The sequence below is a fragment of the Prionailurus viverrinus genome, chromosome C1, assembly GCF_022837055.1.
Source record: "Prionailurus viverrinus isolate Anna chromosome C1, UM_Priviv_1.0, whole genome shotgun sequence".
Classification (NCBI taxonomy): Eukaryota; Metazoa; Chordata; class Mammalia; order Carnivora; family Felidae; genus Prionailurus; species Prionailurus viverrinus.
In genome coordinates, this window is record NC_062568.1 from 183,765,464 (window position 1) to 183,783,159 (window position 17,696).

The window sequence follows — 17,696 nt, forward strand, 5'->3', positions numbered from 1 at the left end:
CAAGGCCCCTAGAGCCCTTGACAAGGGGCCTTGGACGTAAGTCAACACCAACCTCCATACCAGTTCTGGCCCTTACTACATGCCCTTTTCCCCCGCCTCTGCCTCTGCTCTTCTGGTTCTCTCTTTCCTCCATCTGGAGGCATCCACCAGTCCCTGTTAAGCTTCACACCCACCCCCGCCCCTTTAGACAGAAGCCATAGCTGCCAAATTCAGAAGCCAACTGGACCACACCCTGTAACTGTGGTCAGGTGTGTCTGTCTCTCCCACTTTGACACCAAGGCCTATGCCCATTGGCCTCACCAGTCTCAGGCCAAACCAGGGAGGTGATCGTAGAAATGAGGCTGTGAGATCTGATTATGGGATCTCCTCGGGTACCTGTCACTATTCCAGACCAACAAGGTCACTCTCAAGAAGAATCTGACCAGGCATCCTTTAAGTGGGTGTGATATAATTAGAAAAAAACAAAACAAAACAAAACTATATAGGGGTGCCTGGGTGGCTCAGTCGGTTGAGCATCCGACTTCGGCTCAGGTCATAATCTCGCAGTTTGTGAGTTCGAGCCCCATGTCGGGCTCTGTGCTGACAGCTCAGAGCCTGGAGCCTGCTTCGGATTCTGCGTCTCCTTCTCTCTCTGCCCCTCCCCAACTTGTGCTCTGTCTCTCTATGTCTCTCAAAAAATAAATAAATGGTAAAAAAAAACTATATGTATACACACACACACACACACACATATATATATGTATATATATTTGATCTTTGTCTCTAATACCTGGCACAGTTGGTCTTGCACCCCTGTGCCTCAGCTACATAACAAATTGAGAAGTGTTTATTCGTGAAAAACTGGTGAATTTCAGGTAAGAGCAGTGAGAGCCCGTGGTGTTTAGCGTGGGGCTTGCTCTCACATCTCCCTGTCTCCCCTCCCGTTCAAGGAACTCCAAGGCCATTGTGGCTCAAGTGGTGTGAGCTGAGGGAGAGCAGCAGGAGGTGAGGCCAGAAAGACCGCCGCCGGGAGGTCAGATCACGTGGGCGCTTTGGAGGTGATTGTAAGAATCTTGACTTTCATCCTGAATAAAGTGGGAAGACACCCCAGGTTTGCTTGGAGGAGTGACAAGACCTGATGTGTTTCACTGGCACCGTTCTGGCTTCTGTGGCGAGTGAGGTCAGGTAGCAGGCTGTTACAGAAATGCAGTTGAGAGATGATGGCATGGACCAGGGGGAATAGCCGTGGAGGCGGTGAAAAGTGGTGGGATTCTGGATATATTTTGAAAGTAGATGTCAAGGAATGTGAGAGAAAAGACTCATGCTATATGCTTGTTTGTTTGTTTTATACACTGCTGGATTCTATATCCTAGCATTTTACTTCAGGAGTTTTGCAAATATATTAACAAGTTTGGGCTAAATTTTCTTTCCTCATACTAGCATCCCAGGTTTGTTTGGCATCCATTCCTTAGTAGGCCCACGATCTTTACCTGCAATTCTAAAATTCAAAGAGTTCTGAGAACTAACAAGAGGTGTCTTTTTTGGGAGAGCACTTTTTCAGCAAACTCAGTTGGTAGCAAAGCCGGATCTGAATTGATGCAAGCCAATTTATAGCATTTATTTACCCCACTTAGTATGTTATACCGCAAAAATATTAACATATTTGATTGTGGGAGCTGGTTCAGACTTTGCTGGGGTGTTATACACAACTTACATATTACACTATCTTTCTAAGCTCCCCGGCCCCAAAGAATTTAAGATAAAGGATTGTGGACTTAGTTTAACCTAATAAAATGAATTGGTCAGCTTTCTTCTCTTTCTTTCTTTCTTTCTTTTTCAGTTTATTTATTTTGAAAGAGAGTGTGAGCGAGTGTATGTGGGAAGGGCAGAGAGAGAGAGAAAATCCCAAGCAGGCTCTGCACTGTTAGGACGGAGCCCAACTCATGAACCATGAGATGGGCTCGAACTCACGAACCACGAGATGATGACCTGAGCCGAAACCAAGAGTTGCCACTTAATACAATGAGCCATCCAGGTGTCTTTTCCTTCCTTCCTCCCTCCCTTCGCCCCTCCCTCCTTTCCTCCTTTCCTCCTTTCCTTCCTTCCTTTTATTGTTATTCGAAGTAGTTTGTGTATGGTGGGGATAATTTCCTTTTCTTTGAAATGTCGGAAACTCATTTGTAAAGATATCTGGGTTTGCCTCATGTCTTGTGTGTGCTGTTGTTACTGTTGATAGTGAGTAACTGACTTTTCGTGGGAGTCACACTTCTCTGGTGCCTTGGTGCCCTGCAGTACCCAACTTGGCCAAGCTTTGCTGCTTCCGTTTTGTTTTGTTTTGTTTATGTATTTATTTTGAGAGAGACAGAGGCAGCGTGAGCAGGGGAGGGGCAGAGAGAAGGGAGAAACAGAATCCCAAGCAGGCTCCACACTGCCAGCACAGAGCCAGACACGGGGTTTGAACTCATGAAACTAAGATCATGACTTGAGTCTAAACCTAGAGTCAGACGCTTAACCGACTGAGCCCCCCAGGTGCCCCAACAAGCCTTGCTGATTACATTTGGAGAAGCCTGATATTGCAATTCAAGGAGATCAGAGACACCACAAACCAGTGGTTATTGGACCATTTGATTTGCAGACACTACTGGCTTTTTTGCTGGACAGTTTGGGAAGAAAAGAGCTTTCCAGGAATTGTATTTAGCATAATTGTAGAGTGCAAATTTTTAATTTTACCTCTAGGGGGCAGTCATGGATCATAAATTGGTATGCTTAAAAAAATTACCTGAAAGAGATTAAACTGAGGGCCATTTTAGGTATGTATTGTTTTTCCCATTTTATAGATGAGAAAACCGAGCCTTAAAAAAGCTAAGTAACTTAATTAGTTCATGAAAGTTGTAAGTGGTGTAAGTCAAATCTGGGATTTTAACGTAGATCTATTTAGCACTAGAGTCCATGCTCTTAACAATACTATATTCTTGGTTTCTTTCTTCCTCTCTCCCACTCTTTCCCTCTCTCTCCTCCTTAAAAGCAGTAGAACAAAGTGGTTAAATGTATCAATTTTGAGGTCAACCTGCCTGACCAGGAAGGCTTGGTCCACATGAGCACCTGCAGGGGAAAATGGCATCAGGAAATTGATTCCTGTGAAAAATAAGCCACCGACTTACCTACCAATGTCTGGCTCTCTCACTGACTAGCTGCGTGACCAAGGGGAGGCTACTTAACTGCTCTGTAGCTCGGGTTCCTCGTAGAAATGAGATGATAAGGAAATGTTTGCTAAGTCTTGAGCGTCTGCAGATAGGCTTACCTGCTGCATGTCTCTGAGACTATATTGCTAGTAAAAGGCAAGAAGGCATTGGTCAGGGCTCAAAGCAACTGCTTCTGGGAGAAGTAATCAGAATCAGCAAAACGAAGAGCCTGGTGATGAGCCTGCCATACGTGTGATCTGTGTCTCAACTGTCCTATTTGGACTCAACCCGATGACTTTTGGGGTCAGTAAAGTTCCAACAAGTCACAAATAGAATGGGGGCTCAGGTCCATTCCACACCAAACAATCTTGTGCTGACAAGCTGAAGACTTACTTGAACCAACCAATCACTTTTCCTTCTGAAACTGGGGCTGTTGCCCTTAGAAGCTCACCTTTGCCTTTGAATGGAGTCAGTTTTCACAGGGCCTGTTCAGCCCTTGTACATTGTCTACCTCAAAGTAAACCTTTCCTGCTTCCTGAGTTGTTTGCTAACACTTCATCTGAAGATACAATCTCACATGGCCTAACTTCTTTTGTTTGTTTGTTTGTTTGTTTGTTTGTTTTGAGAGAGAGAGAGAGAGAGAGAGAGAGAGAGAGTGCACTCGAGCAGGGGAGGGGCAGAGAGAGAGGGGAAGAGAGAATCCCAAGCAGGCTCCACACTGTCAGTGCAGAGCCCAACATGGGGCTGGACCCTACCAACTGTGAGACCATGACCTGAGCCAAAATTAAGAGTTGGGCGTTTCACCAGCTGAGCCACCCAGGTGCCCCTCCCATGGCCTAACTTCCGTATTGGATCAAGTGGCCCTGCTTTACCTGGCAGTACATTACATTTAATACTAACTACGTATCAGTATTGATTTTTCCTTTTATTAGGGCTAATAGTTCCTATCTATAAGATTACTTTGATGATGAAATGAGATAATGCCTGTAGGGCACTTAGAACAAAGCCTGAGGTCGTAAGAACCCAATAAGTGTTATTGCTAGTCAACAAATTTTTTTTCAGTGCTACATTCTAAGGTATGTGTATTGGGAAGGGTCTGATCAGGATACAGAAACCACACTCTTTGAGCAGAGAGAATTTCATCTAAAGGACTGTCACCGAGGTATGAAGTTATTAACCGTTTAGCTGACAGGGCCCGAACAGAAGAAGGTATCTGGGAGGAAGCAATTATTGGAAGCAATACCACCATTGGGGCTAGGAGAGCAAAGGGAAGGTTTAAAACTCAAGCTTAGTGGAGAGGCCGGGCAGAGCTGAAACTCAGATCTCTGAGTAGGGGTACTGGTCAGCTGTGGTTGGGGTTTCTGAGTGAAACACAATGAGGCTAGTGTCCAAATGTTGGGAAAACCAAAAACTGGATTCACAAGCCCCACGGGATCTGCTGTTGCTGTGGTGAAGAAGTTTGCTGGATAATAAAGGTTGGGCCATGCAGGAGAAGAAGCCAGTTCCTTCTTCCTTCAACCTTGCTATCCCTCCTATTGCCTACTGACAAAGCCCATAGGGAGCCTGCTTTCGACAAAGCAGAGATGTGGTTGGCAGGGTCCCTGCCCCAGCATTGCAGGGCAGAGTATGGAAGGGTGAGTTGGAGTTAATAGACAACAGCTTAATGAATGACGCCATCCCTCCCTTTGGCTATTCAGCATCCCTACACACACATCTTCATGTATTTGAGCTTCCTATAAGACAATGAAAACAACTCTTTCTACCTAACAAAATAAAACCGTCCTTCATACAAATGGAGACATCTAATCTTCTCCCCCAAATGAGGAGATGCAAAGTTGCAGGAATGGTTGTATCCATTTTTGAGACATTCACACATCCATTTTTAAGATATGTTAATTACTCCTTAAATGCAGTCATAATTCCAGCTGAAGATTCATGTGAGCTCATCATCTTCTTTCTATAAGCACTCTGGTGCATTCAAAAGAATTCTTCTGCAACGCCCGGGTGACTCAGTTAGTTGGGAATCTGACTTAGGCTTGGGCCATGATCTCACAGCTCATGAGTTCGAGCCTGGTGTCAGGCTCTGTGCTGACAGCTTGGAGCCTGGAGCTTGCTTCAGATTCTGTCTCTCCCTCCCTCTCTGCCCCTCCCCAGCTTATGATCTGTCTCTCTCTCTCTGCCCCTCCCCAGCTCATGATCTGTCTCTCTCTCTCTGCCCCTCCCCAGCTCATGATCTGTCTCTCTCTCTCTGCCCCTCCCCAGCTCATGATCTGTCTCTCTCTCTCTGCCCCTCCCCAGCTCATGATCTGTCTCTCTCTCTCTGCCCCTCCCCAGCTCATGATCTGTCTCTCTCTCTCTGCCCCTCCCCAGCTCATGATCTGTCTCTCTCTCTCTGCCCCTCCCCAGCTCATGATCTGTCTCTCTCTCTCTGCCCCTCCCCAGCTCATGATCTGTCTCTCTCTCTCTGCCCCTCCCCAGCTCATGATCTGTCTCTCTCTCTCTGCCCCTCCCCAGCTCATGATCTGTCTGTCTCTTTCAAGAATAAACAAAAAAAATATTCTTCCTATACCATGGTCCTTGTGGTTGTCATTACTACTGTAATGACCAAGTGAAACAGCCACTTTGTCCCCTGGTATTTTCTCTTTTTTTAAAGTTTGTTTGTTTATTGAGAGAGAGAGAGAGAGAGAGAGAGGGAGTGGGTGAGGGAGGGGCAGAGAGAGGATCCCAGGCAGGCTCCACACTGTCAGCGCAGAGCCCAAGCTGGGCTTGAACTCATGAACCGTGAAATCATGACCTGAGCCAGAGTCAGACACTTAACCAACGGAGCCACCCAGGTGCCCCACTGGCATTTTCAACAGTCATTTGACTATAGTGAATAGTCAATAGTCAGTTGACTGTGGGTCATAGTTTGTTGAATTGTGAAGTCTTCGCATGCCACAGATTGCTATCATGCCATTGTCTGTGGGTAAGGTTAGCACTGAGTTCTATCCAAAAACACAACCAAAGTAATGCCAAAAAAAAAAAAAAAAATCCCCTTCTGGCACATTTTCTCAGTCAGCCAGAGTCCAGTCCGGAGACAGAACCCACCAATTATTTGAACAGAGAGAACTGAATATAAATCATGGCTAACTAAGTATAAAGTTGTTAATGAAGTCACTAAAGGAACAGTTAAAAAACCATCAAGGTACCGAGAGGTAGCAATTGCAGGAAGCAGCTACCACCCCCAGGGCTGAAGGAGCTCGGAGAAGAGGTGTGAGTAATCGAACCTCATGGAAGTTTGGAGGAAAGCACAGCAGAGCTGGAACGCAGGCCTCCAAAGGTCGGGCGCTACTTGGAGGATGCTGGTGTCTCTGAATCGGGAAGAGGGTTCCATGGGGCTGAGACCCAGACCTCTTGGGGACAGGGCACTGACTCCCTGGTGCTGGTATCTTTGAGACAGCACAATGGGGCTGGTTCTGCAAGTGACAGGAAATTGTAAACTGGACTCAGCTGCTGCTGCGGGGAGGCCCTGCTGTTACCAGGGAGTCAAAGCGTTGCTGGAGTGATACAGAGAGTGGAAGCCATCAGGAGAGCCCGTGGGAAGTTCACAGGGCAACAATGCAGGGGAGTTTCTTCTTCCACCCCCGTCCTTGCACACTCCCTCCCTGTACAGGCACACCTTGGGCCCGGTGCTGACTCGGTTCCAGACCACTGCAATAAAGCAAATAGCATAATAAAACGAGTGAAAGGACTTTTTTGGCTTCCCAGTGTATATAAAAGTTAGTTTAGGGGCACCGGAGTGGCTCAGTAGGTTGTGTCCTACTTCAGCTCAGGTCATGATCTCACAGTTTGTAGGTTCGAGGCCCGCATAGGGCTTTGCACTGACAGCGTGGAACCTGTTTCAGATCCTCTGTCTCCCCCTCTCTCTGCCCCTCCCCTGGTCCTGCTCTATCAAAAATATATAAACATTAAAAAAAATTTTTTTTAAACAATTATTTTACACTGTACTGTAGTCTAAAAACAAAGTATATGCCTTAATTAAAAAATACTTAATTGCTGGGGCACCTGGGTGACTCAGTGGGTTAAGCGTCCAGCTCTTGACTTTGGCTCGGGTCATGATCTCACAGTTCACGGGCTCAAGCTCCACACTGACAGTTTGGAGCCTGCTTGGGATTCTCACTCTCTCTCCTCTCTCTCTGCCCCTCCCCTGCTTGTGTGTGTGCATGCTCTCTCTCTCTGTCTCTCAAAATAAACTGAAAAAAAAAAAACCTCATTGCTAAAATATGCTAACCATCATTTACCTTTCAGGGAGTCATAATCACTGATCACAGATCACCACCACAAATATAATAATAATATGTCACAAATACATCACAAATATAATAATGAAAATTTTGAGATATTGTGAGAATGACCCAAATATGACATAGAGATGCTAAGTGAGCAAATGCTGTTGGAAAAATGGGGCAAACAGATTTCGTTGATGCAGCATTGCCACATTTGTAAAATAAAAAACAAACAAAACAAAAACAAAAACAAAAACAAAAACCCACAATATCTGTGAAGCACAACAAAGCAAAGTACAATAAAATGAGATATGCCTATATTAATCATGCGTTTTTATTTTCTTTTATTTGATGCTTTGGTGTCTTGGGGCCTTACTGCCTCTGGAGGGACTGCCCCTCTCCAGGCTAGCTTACCCGCCTTTAGAAATAGCACACAATTTGCCCTAGACCATGCCTTTCATATGCAAACCAACCATGAGTCTGGAGCCTTGAACGCCAACCACATCCTCTAGTGGGCTCTCACACTCTGGGCCACTATTCACTATCCACCTGCTCTAATTGCCTCAGGGCCAACTGAAGGACAACTAAGGACAGCCCCAATACCCCAGAGCCCACTGAAATTATTCACACTAGCCAATTCTAGACCCACTTACCCTGCCTTGCCCATCCCTTCCAATGAAAACTGCAATCAATCAATACTCCTCCCACATTTTCCCCTTACTCCCTCTCCCTCCTGACCCACCCTGGTGCTTCCCCCACATGGCCCTGCATGGTGTGCCTTGTCTTCCTGTTTCTAGGGACCGTGACTAAGCATCCTCCTTCATGACAGTCATTTCTGTGTGTGCACGTCCCACCTCATCTGATTAAACAAACCCCAGGTCCCCTTAGGGCAGTCTGTAGTGGCCTCGTTGGCAGACCCCAACAGGGAGCCAGCTAGCAAAGCAGAACGTGGGCCTCAGAGTCCCAGCTCCAGCCTCACAAAGCCCAGTATAGAAGAAGGGTGGGGTTTGAAGCAGAGAGATTACAGCCAAAGCACTGGCCACTGTCCAAGTTAGATAAGATCCTTTTATTAAGGAGTTTCTAGTCCAGAGCAACAAAATTGTTCACAGTGAGGTTGTACTAGTAGAAAGCTATGCCTTAGAGACAAGCCTCACCTGAGACCTCCATACAGGGAAGCCAGCACAGGAGCCTGGGAGCACTGGGCTGTCAGAGGAGGTGTCACTAAATGACATCCAGCAAAACCCATAGAAAAGGAGGGAGGAACTTCTGGATATCCAGGAGTCATGGTGGATATCCTGGAGCAGAACATTCGGGCAGAGAGAAGAGTGAGGGTGAAGGTCCCGAGACAGGAAGGTGCCTGCCTTCAAAGAATGGCAGAGTCACCGTGATGTTAATTTTATGTGTCAACTTGGCTAGGCCGTGGTGCCCAGTTCTTTGGTCAAACACCTTCTCGCGGTTGCTGTGAAGGCACTTTCTGGCTGTGATCGCTATTTCAGTCGGCGGACTTTGAGTAAAGCAGGTTACCCTCTGTGATGTGGGTGGGCCTCATGCAATCAGTAGAGGTCTTAAGAACAAAGACTGAGGTCCTCCTGAGGGAGAAGGCCGTTCTGCCCCCACACTGTAACACAGAAATTCTGCGCAAGTCTCCAGCCTTCGGACTCCAGACTACATGAACTCTTGCCTGAATTTCCATCCTGCTGGCCTGCCCTGTAGATTTCAGAGTTCCTGCCCCCATGCGATCGGAGCCAATTCCTTAAAATGAATCTCTCTCCAAATACATAATGTGCATCCTATTGGTTCTGTTTCTCTGAAATAATCAGATTAATGCAGGCCAGGGTAGCACAAGAGGGCGGTGACAGGGAGAGTTCTGTGCAATGGGCCTGGGGTGAGGCGTGGGGTGGGGAGCTGACGATATGGGGCTGTGTGGCCGTGGGGAGGGCTGTGGGCTTTCGTGGGGGAGTAAGCCACAGAGGGTGCTGAGCAAAAGGGTGGCCTCATCCTTGCATGTTCAAAGCTGCTGGGGCTGCTGTAAGGAGAATGGGCTGTGGGGCAAGGGCAAAGCAGGGGGATGGTGAGGAGGTGAAAGCTTGGGGGACCTAATGGAGAGAGTGGACATGTGCCTCTTAGAGATTTGGCTGTTGGGTGCCTGCCTCTGGACTTCAGGGGCTTGGGCTGAGAAGCTCAGAGCCTGGAGCCGCCTGGCCCTTGACCACACAGGGAGGCCAGCAGTGCTCTGCCTGGGACTCGGGCCTGTGTGCTCCCCTCAGCACCTCACCGTGGGCTGTGTCCTGGAGCCTGCTGTAGCTCCCCACGCCGGTCCCACCCGGGGCAGGCGGGTAATACCCACACCTATTCCAAGCTGTTCTCTGCACCGGGTCCTCACATTGCAGATCACCGTTTCCACAGAAAACAGGAACGAGCCCGGAAAACCCCAAACCCGGTTACCCATTAACCCAGCCCTGAGCGAGGGCCAAGGGGACGGGCCTCGTTTTCCCACCAGAGCTGGTTACAGTTAGTCCAGGGGAGGCACACGGGTTTCATCTTGTGGGCCAGTCTTGATTAGTTAAGTTCTGGGTGGAGTGTCTTAACGAGGGGGAAGTGGGCAGTAAGCTATCAGTGATGTTTCCAGTAATCAGTAAAGGGGCAGGGGAAAGGAAAAGCTGTTCTTTAAATTCCTGTAACATGGGCCTAATATTTAGGGAGTTTGAGGATCGGCACAAGGGTGGTATATACAGCTGAAGCAGTCGTACAAGTAGCTTGTGTGGAGTCCATTCATTTATTCAGGAAATAATTTTCCCGTGCCTACCATGTACCAGTCACTAAGCTCAGTGTGAGCGATAAAAAAATGGAAACAAACAGGTTCTTTAACCCTCCTGTCCTATTCAGCTGGGGCCGCCATAACAAAACACCACAGACTGGGTGGCTTCAACAGAAATGTATTTTCTCACAGTTCTGGAGCCTGGAAATCTAAGATTAAAGGTCCAGCCGATTCAGTTCCCAGCGATGGCCCTCTTCCTGGCTTGTAGACAGTCACCTTCTCACTATGTCCTTCCATGGCCTTTTCTCTGTAGGTATGCTTGGTGTGGAGGAAGCGGGGAGAAAGCTGTCAGCACAGACCCCAATGCAGAGCTTGAACTTACAAGGCATGAGATCATGACCTGAGCCGAAGTCAGACGTTTAGCCGACTGAGCCATCCAGATGTCCTGAGAGAGACAGAGATTGACAGAGAGAGATCTTTCCCTTCTAACGCCATCAATCCTATTAGATTTGCACCCCATCCTTCATTTAATCTTAATTACCTCCTAAAGACTATATATCTCCAAATACATTGGGGGTTAGAGCAACTTATGAATTTTGGTGGGAGGGGACACAATTCAGTCCGTAGCACATGCCCTTATGGAGATTATCACCTCATGAAGGTTGACGATTCAACAGTATAAACATGTAAATAGAAATATAGTTACGAGTCCTACTGAAAGATAAACAGGGTGCTGTGACAGAGCACAGCAAGAGGGAGAACTTAATTCATACAGGGTGATAAGTGCTCTCTGGGGATATGACATGCAGTTTTGGACCTGAAGCATAAGAAATAGCCATTCAATGAGAAGGATGTTCCTGGAAAAGAGACCCACAAGTGCAAAGGCCCTGAGGTAGGAAAGAATTTAGTATGTTTAAGGAATTGAAAGGATGCCTTTTGCTTCTAAAGATCTTTCTGGTTTCTTTGTGGAGAATAAACAATGTGGAAAGAAGGGTGGAGGAGGTAAACCAATTCCAAGGCTTTTCTGTCTTCCAGGCAAAAGATGCCGGTGGTTGGAAGTAGAATAGTAAAAGCAGAAACGGTGAGAAGTCGATTGATCCTGGTGTATATCTCTTGAAGCTGGAGTTGGTAGGATTTGTTGATTGATTAGAGTTTGGGGGTGTGAGAAGGAGGCAAAAAGCATGATTCCTGGGTGACCAGCCTGACCACTAGGTGCAGGGTGGTGCTATGGATTGACATGTGGATGCGTGTGGGCGCCCTGGATCTGGAGGGGTTAATCAAGAGTTTCTAATTGGGCTTGTTTGATTTCAGATGCCTATTAGTATGCCACTGAAGAGCCTGCAGAAGGAGCCGTGGTGAAGCCAGCAAGTTATAGGAAAGGTGTGTTATAGGAGGCAAATGAAGAAAGTGTTTCAAGGAGGGGTTTGTTCAACTGCCTTATTGAGGGGATTAAGAGGGGTAACACCATAGAATTACTGTTGGATTCGGTAAGGAGGAAGACATTTGTACCCTGGACTGCCTTTAGATGGGAGGTGAACACTTCTCCATGTTCATGGGCGCAAAAGAGATCCAGATATCAGCTGATATCTGATCCAGATATCAGCTCTTTTATAAACTTAGCGATGGAAGACAATGGAGATTGCCCTTTTCCCTAACAAAGCACCAACAAAACAAACTCATGAGTTGTGACCATTGTCAGAAAGAGGCATATGAGATCATCAAAATTCCTTCAAACACGTGTTAGCTGATAGGAGTTACGAGACCATCCCTTGACACGGTGACCGTGCCAAGGGCTCTTGAAATAGTGGGGATGCCGACCTCAACCACTAGAGATGTTTACAGCTCACCGGATCTCACCAGATGAAAGCCTCTGGTCGTCTGTAACTAGTAAATGAACAGAGATGGTTATTAGTCAGGGTAATGAATGTTAGCTGCTGTAACACACAGCTCCTAACTGTAGATGGCTTAATAGGAAGTAATCTCTCATTCATGTCACAGTCTGGTTCAGGGCTTTGAGGGCTTTGCTCTACACAGTCCCTCAGAATCCCAGACTTCTTTCGCCTTTGGGTTTACCTTCTTCTAGGTCTTTGAAGTCCTGTGCATTCAGCTGACAGATGGAAAAGAGAAAGGATCATACGAGAAGTTTGTATGGGCCAGACCTAGAAGAGATAGTATCACTTCCACTCATATTTCGTTGGCCAGATCTCAGTCTCATGTCTACACAACAACAGCCCCAGCTGAGGTCCCCACTGACACCAGGATCAAGCACCTGATGTATGTGTGAAGATGGTTCCAGATGATGTTAGCCCTCAGTGTCAGATTTTCCCAGACATTGAGGAACTGAGAGAAGCCACCCCCCTCAACCTTAAGGTTGAGGTTCCTCAACCTTAAGGAAACCCTACAGTTGCATAAACTCTAATCCCTTGATGAATTCCTTTTTCTATATTATTCATACTGTTTCTGCTTATTTGTTCCAACCCTGACTGATACAAACCGTGAACTTTGGCTGAACATGCTTGCCATTCTGAATGGTACAAGGGCCACAGAAGGTGGGTGCCTTTAGCTTCTAATAAAATTGGGGTGATTTTTAATTCAACATTTATATTACTAGTAATTATTAATATGTTAAAAAAATTTCTCCCTCAGATTCAGAAGACTTTTCTTTCTGATATTTAAAAGAAACATTTACCCTTGGTGCGCCTGGGTAGCTCAGTCAGTTAAGCATCTGACTTCAGCTCAGGTCACGATCTCATGGTTCATGAGTTCGAGCTCCGCATCAGGCTTTCTGTTGTCAGCACAGAGCCCTCTTTGGATCCTCTGTCTCCCTCTCTCTCTCTGTGCCTCCCCTGCTCTCTCTCTCTCTCTCTCTCAAAAATAAGTAAATAAGCATTAAAAAATAAATAAATAAAAGAAACATTTACCCAAACACCACTGTCTCTTTCTTCTGGATGTTCATCTTTAAAATTTTTCTGTGGGGTGCCTGGGTGCCTTAGTCGGTTAAATGCCTGACTCTTGATTTTGGCTCAGGTCATGATCTCAGTTTGTGAGTTCAAGTCCTGCATCAGGCTCTGTGTTGGTAGTGCAGAGCCTACTTAAGATTCTCTCTCTCCTTCCCTCTTTCTGCCCCTCCCCTTCTTGTGCTGTCTCTCTCTCTCTCAAAATAAATAAAAATTAAAATTAAAAAAATTTTTTTTTCTGTAAGTTCTGGATCTTCTAAGAAAATGTTAAAACCCTCCCCACTTACTAGTTATACAAGTATAATGCACCAAGAAGAAAGCCAGCGGAAAGGGTAAACTATTTAGAAGCTCTAACATGTGAGTAATTTGAGGATAAAGATAAACTGATGATTCCTCTAGAGCACAGAGCGCTTCATAAAGAATGAGCAACGCAGCGTGTGCTGTCGGCAGAGACGTGGGCGAAGTAGCAGAGAGAGCCATGGGGGTTTCTCAGAAGTGACTATTTTAGGAGGACCATTGACCGATGTTCATGATGGTACCCAATGAACTAACGAATCTGTATTATAACTTATGTTTATAAATAATTTACTATTTAGTGCAGTTACCGTGTACCTTTGGCCAACTAGGGCGTTCAGTTGGCAACATTTCATCAGCTGTCCCAGTTGTAAGGGTGCACACCTGCTCAGCAGCCCTGTGTAGCACAGTGCCTGCCATCATGGGGGCTGTAGGTGGGGCAGAACTGGGCGATTTACTTAGAAATCTCTCCCCACTTGCAAACTTTCCTTTCAGAATTCAAATGACAAAAGTGTTTTGTTTGTTCTTTTTAAACGAAGGGGAAAAACAGTTCCCATTGCAGTCAAAACCTGGGACCCCACCCTTTGTACATCTAATTTATTGCGGGGGGCCTTTCTTTCCCATCCAGTGCTCCTCACCCAAGCGCACGCACTTCTGCTTTTTGCTTCTCCTCCTTTGGCCTGAGTCTTTCAGAACCGAAAATAGATAAGATAGACAAGTCAGTAGTCCGCGAACTTCAGTGTACAGAAAATGCCGATTCCCATGAGTCACCCCAGAGTTTCCAATTTTGAGACAGTGTGATATTTTCCGGATCACTTCAAAATCTGCCTTTTTCTGCTCTCCCCCACCCTCCACTGCTACCTCCCCATTTTCCAGATCTGGAGCCAGATTCTCCACCCCATGGAACCAGGCTCTGTCTGCAGATAGGGGGTGAATTAGGCCGCAGAGCCTCCCAGGTCATACAACCTGGTCCCAGATGGGGCACCTCTAGTCTCAGCTGGAAACTGGAGCTTTCTCTAAGGCACAGGGAAGCAGCTTCCATTTGTTGAATCCCTGCTATGTGCCTGACACTGAGCGATGTATTTTTTCATGCTTTGCCTCATTTAATGCTGACAACAAATCCTATGAGCCCGGGACCATTATTAATCCTACTTCAGAGAGGAGGAGACCAAGCATCAGTGAAGGAGAAGTCCCAGCAGGGAGTACAGGGCAGAGTTGGGATTCAAATCAGATTTGTCTTGAGCCCTGCTCTTTCTCTTCCTACATAATCACCCAAGAGCAGAAGCTAGAACTCAGATCTGGAATTGACCCCAGAATTCAATCTAGCTAGCCATTGTCTGCCAGGAGGAGAGGAATACGTTTAGTGCTTCCCTCTCAGTGGGTTGGCTACTGTTAGGGTTTCCCCCCCCCCCGCCCCCACCAAGTACCCTGATACAAAGGCACCTTCCCACCCAGCACCCAAGAGGCTCCCAATATCCAGAACGGGGAGTCAAGCTCCCAGTTACCTTCCATGTTATTGGTATGGAAGGCCATGGGAGCAGGTCTGCAGACCCCTGTCCCAAGTTTTACTTGTCATCCCTCTCCAACAGGCTGCTGGCTCTGTAGCCCAGATTCCAGCCCTCTACCACTCCCATTCTCCCACCTCTACTTGCAGCACCCCCACCCCCCGCCCCTGCCCCAGTCTCTAGCTAAAAGCCTGAGTAACCCTGAACAATGGAATTCGGGATGTGTAGCCCATCCCCAGCTACAAAACAGTCTGATGGTACTTAGGATAAAATCCAGTGAACTCACTTCTCTCAGCAAACTCATTTCTTTTTCTGCCACAAAGGTCTTCTCTGAGCTCACACTTCCCTGAGCCTCACTCCCTCACCAGAATATTCTTCCTCTTCTTTCCCCTGGCTGTCCACTTCCAATCCTCAACATGGCATCTTCTTGGAGATGCTCCCCCGAACCTCCAATCTGCATTCCATTTGGGACCCGCTTATTTGATCACAGACCCTGTTCATTTGTCTCAGTCATTGTTTTACTTGTTGTGTCTGGTGCTCCTGTCTGACCATAAACTGCATGAAAGGAGTTGCCATGTTGGTCTTTACGATGGTTAATTTCACACGTCAGCTTGACTGGACGATGAGGTGCCCAGACATTATTCTGGGTGTGCCTGTGAGGGTGTTTCTGAGGGAGATTAGCATTTGGATCAGTGGCCTCAGTAAAGCAGACTGCCCTCCCCAGTGTGGGTGGGCAGCATCCAATCCATTCAGGCCTACATAGAACAAAAAGCTGAGGGAGAATTTGCTCTCTCTGCCTGACTATCTCTGAGTTAGGACACTGGTCTCCTGTCTTCAGATGTGGACAAAGACCAGACCGTAGGACATAGGCTCTCCTGAATCCCCAGCTGGCTGACTGCAGATCTTGGGATTTCTCAGCATTCATAGCTGCATAAGCCATTTCTTCTTCTTATCTATCTATCTACTTATTATCTTCTTTCGGTTCTGTTGAGAACCCAGACTAATAGAGACTCTTTTATATTTCCAGAGCTTAGTACTTAATAGGCATCCAATAAATATGTGATCAATGGATGAATGGTAAAAACTAAAAGAAGACAAAGTAGGACTCACATGACAAAAAAGGCCCAGGCTTGTGAGGGTGGAGAAAGCTGAGCCTCCTCAGCCACCCCCACCACCCCAACTAAGTGCATGGCATACTTCCCGAAGACTAGAGGCCTAAGGGGAGGAAGCCTCTTGACTTCCACATCTGTCCCCAGTTTTTCCAGTGTTTCTCCTGATTTCCTTTCCTCTCACCTCAAAGGGGTAAGTGTCCCCATTTCCCTTTTTCAGATCATTCCACCAACCTTTGCCCTCAGAATTGTCCTTCCATCCCTTCTCTTCCTCTTCCTCTGCACCGAGGACCTCCTGATAACATTCCCGTTCTCTGGAATCATCTGGAGTCTGTGACTACTGTCCAGTAGCCTTTTTTGTGTGCGCCCCTTGTCATTTTCTGGCTCTATCTCTGGCCCTTTGATTATGTGCTCGGTGAGATGAGAGTAACAATAATAGCTAAAATGTATTAACAGTGTATAGGCCAGACAGTGTTCTAAGCACTGAAGAGGCATTGTTCTATTTAATCCTCACAACAACCTCATCAAGCAGGTTCAAGTCTTATCCCAGTTTTACAAATGGGGAAACCAAAGAGGTTACATGACTTGTCCAAGGTCACACAGTGAGATGAATGACATAGATACAATTGCAGCAAAGATCCCGACTTTCCATCTCATCATCGTCTCCTTGTGTGTCCTCCCTACACTTGCTAGGATAAAATACTGCAAGGAAGAGCCTTCCCCCCACTGCCTGGCTCCTCCACCCATCTTCCCTTCAAAGGCCTCCAGAACCTTTGGGGCCTCTCTAAGTGAGCGCACAGTGCCCTCTGCTGGCATCTGCCTCTCACTGCACCTCCCGTCTCTGACCTTAAATGGCCTTTTATTAGTTGAGCCATTTGGCTGAAAGCCATAGAAACCAGCTCTGGCTAACTTAAAAAGGTGTATGTGTGGGTGGGGGGGGGGGGAGGGAGGGTGAGTGAGGAGAGCATGGGATGAACATTAGAAGGGTCACGGAGTAGCGCATGGATTCCAAGACAGGGTTGAACAACCAAGGCGATTCACAGAAGGGCAGACCTAGAGCGCCCCCCGCAGGAAACCAGAGGACTTTTCTCCCAGAGCACTTCGATCAATGTGCTTCTGCTGTAAAGACACTGAGGTTTCTGTGCCTCTCCATTCAAAATTCCAGATTCCCGGGAGACAACATCTCACTGGTCTAACTTGAGCCAAATGTCTTCCACGAGTACAGACTGAGGCTATGGGGCCTCTATGGTGGGTCTACCTCCTCTAATGGCCAGGCTGGCCCGTGAATGCCTTGATCTGCTCCTGTACTCCCAAAGGCCCTTGGAAGTCTTAAGAGCTGGCCAGGACTGCTGGGGTGTGTGTATGCAGGTTGCCAAAGGACCAGGCATTCCCTGGGCTCAGTGGCTAAGCAAACCAGAGCCAGGGTAAGGAAGGAGCTGTGCCAGGGATTGGCAATGGCAGACAGGAGAAGGAGGTCACTAAGAAGATCAGCACCGGGGCGCCTGGGTGGCGCAGTCGGTTAAACGTCCGACTTCAGCCAGGTCACGATCTCGCAGTCCGGGAGTTCGAGCCCCGCATCAGGCTCTGGGCTGATGGCTCGGAGCCTGGAGCCTGTTTCCGATTCTGTGTCTGCCTCTCTCTCTGCCC